Source organism: Salminus brasiliensis, chromosome 6 (genome assembly GCF_030463535.1).
Source record: "Salminus brasiliensis chromosome 6, fSalBra1.hap2, whole genome shotgun sequence".
NCBI lineage: Eukaryota > Metazoa > Chordata > Actinopteri > Characiformes > Bryconidae > Salminus > Salminus brasiliensis.
The window spans coordinates 27451178-27464319 of NC_132883.1; positions in this window are offsets into that span (position 1 = coordinate 27451178).

Consider the following 13142-nt stretch of genomic DNA (forward strand, 5'->3'; position numbering starts at 1 on the left):
GTAAGACAGAAGAAAATCAAAATATGAAAAGAAGCTGAATGTATACTTACCTGTTACACAGTTGCAGATGAATAGAAAGACAGTCAGATTGAGTTCCAGATGCAGACAACGGCAAACAGCTGGAGATGAATAGTCTTTTGGGATCATGAGGTCCTGTAAACAAGACAAAAAGAAAGTCAATACATGAAAAGAAACCGAATGTATACTTACCTGTTAAACAGTTGCAGATGAATACACAGCCAATAAGACGTAAAATCCAGATGCAGATGAATAGTCTCTTGGGCTCATGAGGTCCTGTAAACAAGACAAAGAAGAAAGTCAATACATGAAAAGAAACCGAATGTATACTTACCTGTTACACAGTTGCAGATGAATATACAGCCAGTAAGAAAGAAATCCAGATGCAGACAACCACATACAGCTGGACATTGACAGTCTCTTGAGATAATGAAGTCCTGTGAATAAGTAAGACAAAGAAGAAAGTCAATACTTGAAAAGAAACTGAATGCTTACTTAGCAATTACACAGTTGCAGATGAATAGAAAGTCAGTCAGATTGAGATCCAGATGCAGACGACGGCAAACACTTGGAGATCGATAGCCTCTTGGGATCACGAAGTCCTGTCAACACGACAAAGAAGAAAATCAAAATATGAAAAGAAACTGAATGCTTACTTACCGTTTACACAGTTGCAGGTGAATAGAAAGTCAGTCAGATTGAGATCCAGATGCACACAACGGCAAACACTTGGAGATCGATAGCCTCTTGGGATCATGAAGTCCTGTGAACAAGTAAGACAAAGAAGAAAATCAAAATATGAAAAGAAACTGAATGTTTACTTACCTGTAACACAGTTGCAGATGATTACACAGCCAATAACACGAAAAATCCAGATGCAGACAACGGCAAACAGCTGGAGATGAATAGTCTCTTGGGATCATGAGGTCCTGTAAACAAAAGAAACTGAATGCTTTTCTACCGATTACACAGTTGCAGATGAATACACAGTCAGTAAGAAAGAGTTCCAGATGCAGACAACCACATACAGCTGGACAAGGACAGTCTCTTGGGATCATGAAGTCCTGTGAACAAGTAAGACAAAGAAGAAAGTCAATACATGGAAAGAAACTGAATGTATACTTACCTGTTACAAAGTTGCAGATGAATACACAGCCAGTAAGAAAGAGTTCCAGATGCAGACAACCACATACAGCTGGACAAGGACAGTCTCTTGGGATCATGAAGTCCTGTGAACAAGTAAGACAAAGAAGAAAGTCAATACATGGAAAGAAACTGAATGTATACTTACCTGTTACAAAGTTGCAGATGAATACACAGCCAATAAGACGGAAAATCCAGATGCAGACAATGGCAAACACTTGGAGATCGATATCCTCTTTGGATCATGAAGTCCTGTGAACAAGTAAGACAAAGAAAAAAGTCAATGAATGAAAAGAAACTGAATGTATACTTACCTGTTACAAAGTTGCAGATGAATACAAAGCCAGTAAGAAAGAATTCCAGATGCAGACAACCACATCCAGCTGGACATGGATAGTCCCTTGGGATCACGAGGTCCTGTGAAGAAGTAAGACAAAGAAGAAAATCAAAATATAAAAAGAACCTGAATGTATACTTACGTGTTACACAGTTGCAGATGAATAGACAGCCATTAAGAAAGAATTCCAGATGCAGACAATCAAATACAGCTGGACATGGACAGTGTCTTGGGATCATGAAGTCCTGTGAACAAGTAAGACAAAAAAGAAAATCAATACATGAAAAGAAACTGAATGCTTACTTACCGATTACACAGTTCTAGATGAATACAAAGTCAGTCAGATTGAGTTCCAGATGCAGACAACGGCAAACACTTGGAGATCGATAGCCTCTTGGTATCATGAAGTCCTGTGAACAAGTAAGACAAAGAAGAAAGTCAAAACATGAAAAGAAACTGAATGTTTACTTACCTGTAACACAGTTGCAGATCAAAACACAGCTAATAAGACGAAAAATCCAGATACAGTTGAAAAGTCTCTTGGGATCACAAGGTCCTGTGAACAAGTAAGACAAAGAAGAAAATGAATACATGAAAAGAAATTGAAGGTATACTTATCTGTCACACAGTTGCAGATGAATAGAAAGTCAGTCAGATTGAGTTCCAGATGCAGACAACGGCAAACACTTGGAGATCGATAGCCTCTTGGTATCATGAAGTCCTGTGAACAAGTAAGACAAAGAAGAAAGTCAAAACATGAAAAGAAACTGAATGCATACTTACCTGTTACACAGTTGCAGATGAATAGAAAGTCAGTAGGATTGAGTTCCAGATGCAGACAACGGCAAACACTTGGAGATCGATAGCCTCTTGGGATCATGAAGTCCTGTCAACAAGTAAGACAAAGAAGAAAATCAATACATGAAAAGAAACTGAATGTATACTTACCTATTACACAGTTGCAGATGAAAAAAAGCCAGTAAGCCAGAGTTCCAGATTTAGACAACCATATATATTTGATGTATAGTCTCTTGGGATCACGAGGTCCTGTGAACAAGTAAGACAACAAAGAAAGTCAATACATGAAATGAAACTGAATGCTTACTTACCGATTACACAGTTGCAGATGAATACACAGCCAGTAAGAAAGAGTTCCAGATGCAGACAACATCATACAGCTGGACAAGGACAGTCTCTTGGGATCATGAAGTCCTGTGAACAAGTAAGACAAAGAAGAAAGTCAAAATATGAAAAGAAACTGAATGTATACTTACATGTAACACAGTTGCAGATGAATACACAGCCAATAAGACGAAAAATCCAGATGCAGATGAATAGTCTCTTGGGATCATGAAGTCCTGTGAATAAGTAAGACAAATAAGAAAGTCAGTACATGAAAAGAAACTGAATGTATACTTACCTGTTACACGGTTGCAGTTGAAAAGAAACAGAATGTATACTTACCTATTGCACAGTTGCAGATGAATAGAAAGTCAGTCAGATTGAGTTCCAGATGCAGACAACGGCAAACCCTTGCAGATCGATAGCCTCTTGGGATCATTAAGTCCTGTCAACAAGTAAGACAAAGAAGAAAATCTAAATATGAAAAGAAATTGAATGTATACTTACCTATAACACAGTTGCAGATGAATACACACCCAATAAGACGTAAAATCCAGATGCAGACAACGGCAAACAGCTGGAAATGAATAGTCTCTTGGGATAATGAGGTCCTGTAAACAAGATAAAAAGAAAGTCAATACATGAAAAGAAACTGAATGTATACTTACCTGTTACACAGTTGCAGATGAATAGAAAGTCAGTCAGATTGAGTTCCAGATGCAGACAACAGTAAACACTTGGAGATCGATAGCCTCTTGGGATCATGAAGTCCTGTGAACAAGACAAAGAAGAAAATTAAAACATGAAAAGAAACTGAATGTATACTTACCTGTTACACTGTTGCAGATTAATACACATCCAATAAGACAAAAAATCCAGATGCAGATGAATAGTCTCTTGTGATCATGAGGTCCTGTAAACAAGACAAAGAAGAAAGTCAATACAACAAAAGAAACTGAATGTACACTTACCTATTACATAGTTGCAGATGAATAGAAAGTCAGTCAGATTGAGATCCAGTTGCAGACAACCACATACAGCTGGACATGGATAGTCTCTCTGGATCATGAAGTCCTGTGAACAAGTAAGACACAAAAGAAAATCAAAATATGAAAAGAAACTGAATATATACTTACGTGTTACACAGTTACAGATGAATACACACCCAATAAGACGAAAAATCCAGATGCAGTTGAATAGCCTCTTGGGATCACGAGGTCCTGTGAACAAGTAAGACAAAGAAGAAAATCAATACATGAAAAGAAACGGAATGCTTACTTACCGATTACACAGTTGCAGATGAATACACAGCCATTAAGAAAGAATTTCAGATGCAGACTACCACATACAGCTGGACATGGACAGTCTCTTGGGATCATGAAGTCCTGTGAAGAAGTAAGACAAAGAAGAAAGTCAATACATGAAAAGAAACTGAATGTATACTTACCTGTTACACAGTTGCAGATGAATAGAAAGTCAGTCAGATTGAGTTCCAGATGCAGACAACGGTAAACACTTGGAGATCAATATCCTCTTGGGATCATGAAGTCCTGTGAACAAGACAAAGAAGAAAATCAATTCATGAAAAGAAACTGAATGTTTACTTACCTGTAACACAGTTGCAGATGATAACACAGCCAATAAGACGAAAAATCCAGATGCAGTTGAAAAGTCTCTTGGGATCACGAGGTCCTGTGAACAAGTAAGACAAAGAAGAAAATCAATACATGAAAAGAAACTGAAGGTATACTTATCTGTCACACACTTTCAGATGAATAGAAAGTCAGTCAGATTGAGTTCCAGATGCAGACAACCACATACAGCTGGACATCGATAGCCTCTTGGGATCATGAAGTCCTGTCAACAAGTAAGACAAAGAAAATGCAAATATGAAAAGAAATTGAATGTATACTTACCTGTAACACAGTTGCAGATTAATACACAGCCAATAAGATGAAAAATCCAGATGCAGACAACGGCAAACAGCTGGAGATGAATAGTCTCTTGGGATCATGAGGTCCTGTAAACAAAAGAAACTGAATGCTTTTCTACCGATTACACAGTTGCAGATGAATACACAGTCAGTAAGAAAAAATTCCAGATGCAGAAAACCACATACAGCTGGACATCGATAGGCTCTTGGGATCATGAAATCCTATAAACAAGACAAAAAGAAGTCAATACATGAAAAGAAACTGAATGTATACTTACCTGTTGCAAAGTTGCAGATAAATACAAAGCCAGTAAGAAAGAGTTCCAGATGCAGACAACCACATACAGCTGGACAAGGACAGTCTCTTGGGATCATGAAGTCCTGTGAACAAGTAAGACAAAGAAGAAAGTCAATACATGGAAAGAAACTGAATGTATACTTACCTGTTACAAAGTTGCAGATGAATACACAGCCAATAAGACGGAAAATCCAGATGCAGACAATGGCAAACACTTGGAGATCGATATCCTCTTTGGATCATGAAGTCCTGTGAACAAGTAAGACAAAGAAAAAAGTCAATGAATGAAAAGAAACTGAATGTATACTTACCTGTTACAAAGTTGCAGATGAATACAAAGCCAGTAAGAAAGAATTCCAGATGCAGACAACCACATCCAGCTGGACATGGATAGTCCCTTGGGATCACGAGGTCCTGTGAAGAAGTAAGACAAAGAAGAAAATCAAAATATAAAAAGAACCTGAATGTATACTTACGTGTTACACAGTTGCAGATGAATAGACAGCCATTAAGAAAGAATTCCAGATGCAGACAATCAAATACAGCTGGACATGGACAGTGTCTTGGGATCATGAAGTCCTGTGAACAAGTAAGACAAAAAAGAAAATCAATACATGAAAAGAAACTGAATGCTTACTTACCGATTACACAGTTCTAGATGAATACAAAGTCAGTCAGATTGAGTTCCAGATGCAGACAACGGCAAACACTTGGAGATCGATAGCCTCTTGGTATCATGAAGTCCTGTGAACAAGTAAGACAAAGAAGAAAGTCAAAACATGAAAAGAAACTGAATGTTTACTTACCTGTAACACAGTTGCAGATCAAAACACAGCTAATAAGACGAAAAATCCAGATACAGTTGAAAAGTCTCTTGGGATCACAAGGTCCTGTGAACAAGTAAGACAAAGAAGAAAATGAATACATGAAAAGAAATTGAAGGTATACTTATCTGTCACACAGTTGCAGATGAATAGAAAGTCAGTCAGATTGAGTTCCAGATGCAGACAACGGCAAACACTTGGAGATCGATAGCCTCTTGGTATCATGAAGTCCTGTGAACAAGTAAGACAAAGAAGAAAGTCAAAACATGAAAAGAAACTGAATGCATACTTACCTGTTACACAGTTGCAGATGAATAGAAAGTCAGTAGGATTGAGTTCCAGATGCAGACAACGGCAAACACTTGGAGATCGATAGCCTCTTGGGATCATGAAGTCCTGTCAACAAGTAAGACAAAGAAGAAAATCAATACATGAAAAGAAACTGAATGTATACTTACCTATTACACAGTTGCAGATGAAAAAAAGCCAGTAAGCCAGAGTTCCAGATTTAGACAACCATATATATTTGATGTATAGTCTCTTGGGATCACGAGGTCCTGTGAACAAGTAAGACAACAAAGAAAGTCAATACATGAAATGAAACTGAATGCTTACTTACCGATTACACAGTTGCAGATGAATACACAGCCAGTAAGAAAGAGTTCCAGATGCAGACAACATCATACAGCTGGACAAGGACAGTCTCTTGGGATCATGAAGTCCTGTGAACAAGTAAGACAAAGAAGAAAGTCAAAATATGAAAAGAAACTGAATGTATACTTACATGTAACACAGTTGCAGATGAATACACAGCCAATAAGACGAAAAATCCAGATGCAGATGAATAGTCTCTTGGGATCATGAAGTCCTGTGAATAAGTAAGACAAATAAGAAAGTCAGTACATGAAAAGAAACTGAATGTATACTTACCTGTTACACGGTTGCAGTTGAAAAGAAACAGAATGTATACTTACCTATTGCACAGTTGCAGATGAATAGAAAGTCAGTCAGATTGAGTTCCAGATGCAGACAACGGCAAACCCTTGCAGATCGATAGCCTCTTGGGATCATTAAGTCCTGTCAACAAGTAAGACAAAGAAGAAAATCTAAATATGAAAAGAAATTGAATGTATACTTACCTATAACACAGTTGCAGATGAATACACACCCAATAAGACGTAAAATCCAGATGCAGACAACGGCAAACAGCTGGAAATGAATAGTCTCTTGGGATAATGAGGTCCTGTAAACAAGATAAAAAGAAAGTCAATACATGAAAAGAAACTGAATGTATACTTACCTGTTACACAGTTGCAGATGAATAGAAAGTCAGTCAGATTGAGTTCCAGATGCAGACAACAGTAAACACTTGGAGATCGATAGCCTCTTGGGATCATGAAGTCCTGTGAACAAGACAAAGAAGAAAATTAAAACATGAAAAGAAACTGAATGTATACTTACCTGTTACACTGTTGCAGATTAATACACATCCAATAAGACAAAAAATCCAGATGCAGATGAATAGTCTCTTGTGATCATGAGGTCCTGTAAACAAGACAAAGAAGAAAGTCAATACAACAAAAGAAACTGAATGTACACTTACCTATTACATAGTTGCAGATGAATAGAAAGTCAGTCAGATTGAGATCCAGTTGCAGACAACCACATACAGCTGGACATGGATAGTCTCTCTGGATCATGAAGTCCTGTGAACAAGTAAGACACAAAAGAAAATCAAAATATGAAAAGAAACTGAATATATACTTACGTGTTACACAGTTACAGATGAATACACACCCAATAAGACGAAAAATCCAGATGCAGTTGAATAGCCTCTTGGGATCACGAGGTCCTGTGAACAAGTAAGACAAAGAAGAAAATCAATACATGAAAAGAAACGGAATGCTTACTTACCGATTACACAGTTGCAGATGAATACACAGCCATTAAGAAAGAATTTCAGATGCAGACTACCACATACAGCTGGACATGGACAGTCTCTTGGGATCATGAAGTCCTGTGAAGAAGTAAGACAAAGAAGAAAGTCAATACATGAAAAGAAACTGAATGTATACTTACCTGTTACACAGTTGCAGATGAATAGAAAGTCAGTCAGATTGAGTTCCAGATGCAGACAACGGTAAACACTTGGAGATCAATATCCTCTTGGGATCATGAAGTCCTGTGAACAAGACAAAGAAGAAAATCAATTCATGAAAAGAAACTGAATGTTTACTTACCTGTAACACAGTTGCAGATGATAACACAGCCAATAAGACGAAAAATCCAGATGCAGTTGAAAAGTCTCTTGGGATCACGAGGTCCTGTGAACAAGTAAGACAAAGAAGAAAATCAATACATGAAAAGAAACTGAAGGTATACTTATCTGTCACACACTTTCAGATGAATAGAAAGTCAGTCAGATTGAGTTCCAGATGCAGACAACCACATACAGCTGGACATCGATAGCCTCTTGGGATCATGAAGTCCTGTCAACAAGTAAGACAAAGAAAATGCAAATATGAAAAGAAATTGAATGTATACTTACCTGTAACACAGTTGCAGATTAATACACAGCCAATAAGATGAAAAATCCAGATGCAGACAACGGCAAACAGCTGGAGATGAATAGTCTCTTGGGATCATGAGGTCCTGTAAACAAGTAAGACAAAGAAGAAAGTCAATACATGAACAGAAGCTGAATGTATACTTACCTGTTACAAAGTTGCAGATGAAAACAAAGCCAGTAAGAAAGAATTCCAGATGCAGTCAACCACATCCAGATGGACACAGATAGTCTCTTGGGATCATGAGGTCCTGTAAACAAGACAAAGAAGAAAGTCAATATATGAAAAGAAACTGAATGCTTATTTACCGATAACACAGTTGCAGATGAATACACAGCCATTAAGAAAGAATTCCAGATGCAGAAGACCACATATAGCTGCACATGGACAGTCTCTTGGGATCATGAAGTCCTGTGAACAAGTAAGACAAAGAAGAATATCAAAATATGAAAAAGAAACCGAATGTATACTTACCTGTTAAACAGTTGCAGATGAATACACAGCCAATAAGACGAAAAATCCAGATGCAGATGAATAGTCTCTTGGGCTCATGAGGTCCTGTAAACAAGACAAAGAAGAAAGTCAATACAGGAAAAGAAACGGAATGTATACTTACCTGTTACACAGTTGCAGATGAATATACAGCCAGTAAGAAAGAAATCCAGATGCAGACAACCACATACAGCTGGACATTGACAGTCTCTTGAGATCATGAAGTCCTGTGAATAAATAAGACAAAGAAGAAAATCAAAATATGAATAGAAACTGAATGCTTACTTACTGATTACACAGTTGCAGGTGTATAGAAAGTCAGTCAGATTGAGATCCAGATGCACACAACGGCAAACACTTGGAGATCGATAGCCTCTTGGGATTATGAAGTCCTGTGAACAAGTAAGACAAAGACGAAAATCAAAATATGAAAAGAAACTGAATGTTTACTTACCTGTAACACAGTTGCAGATGATTACACAGCCAATTAGACGAAAAATCCAGATGCAGACAACGGCAAACAGCTGGAGATGAATAGTCTCTTGGGATCATGAGGTCCTGTAAACAAAAGAAACTGAATGCTTTTCTACCGATTACACAGTTGCAGATGAATACACATTCAGTAACAAAGAACTCCAGATGCAGACAATGGCACACAGCTGGAGATGAATACTCTCTTGGGATCATGAGGTCCTGTAAACAAGACAAAAAAGAAAGTCAGTACTTGAATAGAAACTGAATGTAAAATCCAGGTGCAAAATCCAGGTGCAGATGAATAGTCTCTTGGGATCATGAGGTCCTGTAAACAAGACAAAGAAGAAAGTCAATACATGAAAAGAAACTGAATGCTTAATTACCTGTCACACAGTTGCAGATGAATACACAGCCAATAAGACGAAAAATCCAGATGCAGATGAATAGTCTCTTGGGATAATGAGGTCCTGTAAACAAGACAAAGAAGAGAGGCAATACATGAAAAGAAACTGAATGTATACTTACTTGTTACACAGTAGCAGATGAATACACAGCCAGTAAGAAAGAATTCCAGATGCAGACAACCACATACAGCTGCACATGGACAGTGTCTTGGGATCATGAAGTCCTGTCAACAAGTAAGACAAAGAAGAAAATCAAAACATGAAAAGAAACTGAATGTATACTTACCTGTTACACAGTTGCAGATGAATACACAGTCAGTAAGAAAGAATTCCAGATGCAGACAACCACGTACAGCTGGACATCGATAGCCTCTTGGGATCATGAAGTCCTGTAACCAAGACAAAAAGAAAGTCAATACATGAAAAGAAATTGAATGTATACTTACCTGTTACACAGTTGCAGATGAATAGAAAGTCAGTCAGATTGAGTTCCAGATGCAGACAACGGCAAACACTTGGAGATCGATAGCCTATTGGGATCATGAAGTCCTGTGAATAAGTAAGACAAATAAGAAAGTCAATACATAAAAAGAAACTGAATGTATACTTACCTGTTACACAGTTACAGATGAATACACAGCCAATAAAACGTAAAATCCAGATGCAGACAAAGGCAAACAGCTAGAGATGAATAGTCTCTTGGGATCATGAGGTCCTGTAAACAAGACAAAAAAAGTCAATACATGAAGAGAAACTGAATATATACTTACCTGTTACACAGTTGCAGATAAATACAAAGCCAGTAAGAAAGAATTCCAGATGCAGAAAACCACATACAGCTGGACATCGATAGCCTCTTGGGATCATGAAGTCCTGTCAAGAAGTAAGACAAAGAAGAAAATCAAAACATGAAAAGAAACTGAATGTTTACTTACCTTTAACACAGTTGCAGATGAATACACAGCCAATAAGACAAAAAATCCAGATGCAGATGAATAGTCTCTTGGGATCATGAGGTCCTGTAAACAAGTAAGACAAAGAAAAAAGTAAATACATGAAAAGAAACTGAAAGTATACTTACCTGTAACACAGTTGCAGATGAACACAGCCAATAAGACGAAAAATCCAGATGCAGACAATGGCAAACACTTGGAGATCGATAGCCTCATGGGATCATGAAGTCCTGTAAACAAGACAAAGAAGAAAGTCAATACATGAAAAGAAACTGAATGTATACTTACCTGTAACACAGTTGCAGATTAATACAACGCCAATAAGATGAAAAATCCAGATGCAGACAACAGCAAACAGCTGGAGATGAATAGTCTCTTGGGATCATGAGGTCCTGTAAACAAGTATGACAAAGAAGAAAGTCAATACATGAACAGAAGCTGAATGTATACTTACCTGTTACAAAGTTGCAGATGAAAACAAAGCCAGTAAGAAAGAATTCCAGATGCAGTCAACCACATCCAGCTGGACACAGATAGTCTCTTGGGATCATGAGGTCCTGTAAACAAGACAAAGAAGAAAGTCAATATATGAAAAGAAACTGAATTTATACTTACCTGTTACACAGTTGCAGATGAATAGAAAGTTAGTCAGATTGAGTTCCAGATGCAGACAACCACATACAGTTGATGTATAGTCTCTTGGGATGATGAGGTCCTGTGAACAAGTAAGACAAAGAAGAAAGTCAATACATGAAAAGAAACTGAATGTATACTTACCTGTTACAAAGTTGCAGATGAATACAAAGCCAGTAAGAAAGAATTCCAGATGCAGACAACCACATACAGCTTGACATGGATAGCCTCTTGGGATCATGAAGTCCTGTGAACAAGTAAGACAAAGAAGAAAATCAAAAGATGAAAAAAAACTGAATGTATACTTACCTGTTACACAGTTGCAGATGAATACACAGCCAGTAAGAAAGAATTCCAGATGCAGACAACCACATACAACTGGACATGGACAATCTCTTGGGATGATGAGGTCCTGTGAACAAGTAAGACAAAGAAGAAAGTCAATACATGAAAAGAAAATGAATGTATATTTACCTGTTACACAGTTGCAGATGAATAGAAAGTTAGTCAGATTGAGTTCCAAATGCAGACAACGGCAAAAACTTGGAGATCGATAGCCTCTTGGGGTCATGAAGTCCTGTGAACAAGTAAGAAAAAGAAGAAAGTCAAAACATGAAAAGAAACTGAATGTATACTTACCTGTTACAAAGTTGCAGATGAAAACAAAGCCAGTAAGAAAGAATTCCAGATGCAGACAACATACAGCTGGACATGGACAGACTTTTGGGATCATGAAGTCCTGTGAACAAGTAAGACAAAGAAGAAAGTCAATACATGAAAAGAAACTGAATGTATACTTACCTGTTACACAGTTGCAGATGAATAGAAAGTCAGAAACGGAAGGCAAGAAACGGAAACAGAAGTCAAGAAACAGAATGTATACTTACCTATAACACAGTTGCAGATGAATACAAAGCCAATAAAACGTAAAATCCAGATGCAGACAACGGCAAACAGCTGGAGATGAATAGTCTCTTGGGATCATGAGGTCCTGTAAACAAGACAAAAAAAAGTCAATACATGAAAAGAAACTGAATGTATACTTACCTGTTGCACAGTTGCAGATGAATAGAAAGTCAGAAACGGAAGTCAAGAAACGGAAACAGAAGTCAAGAAACGGAATGTATACTTACTTGTTACACAGTTGCAGATGAAAAAAAGCCAATAAAACGTAAAATCCAGATTCAGACAACCACAAATAGCTGGACATGGACAGTCTCTTGGGATCATGAAGTCCTGTGAACAAGTGAGACAACGAAGAAAGTCAATACATGAAAAGAAACTGAATGTATACTTACCTGTTACACAGTTGCAGATGAGTACACAGTCAGTAAGAAAGAATTCCAGATGCAGACAACATACAGCTGGACATGGACAGACTTTTGGGATCATGAAGTCCTGTGAACAAGTAAGACAAAGAAGAAAGTCAATACATGAAAAGAAACTGAATGTATACTTACCTGTTACACAGTTGCAGATGAATAGGAAGTAAGTTAGATTGAGTTCCAGATGCAGACAACGGCAAGCACTTGGAGATCGATAGCCTCTTGGGATCATGAAGTCCTGTCAAGTAGTAAGACAAAGAAGAAAATCAAAACATGAAAAGAAACTGAATGTATACTTACCTGTTACACAGTTGCAGATGAATACACAGTCAGTAAGAAAGAATTCCAGATGCAGACAACCACATACAGCTGGACATCGATAACCTCTTGGGATCATGAAGTCCTGTAAACAAGACAAAAAGAAAGTCAATACATGAAAAGAAACTGAATGTATACTTACCTGTTACAAAGTTGCAGATGAATACAAAGCCAGTAAGAAAGAATTCCAGATGCAGACAACCACATCAAGCTGGACATGGATAGTCTCTTGGGATCATGAGGTCCTGTAAACAAGACAAAAAGAAAGTCAATACATGAAAAGAAACTGAATGTATACTTA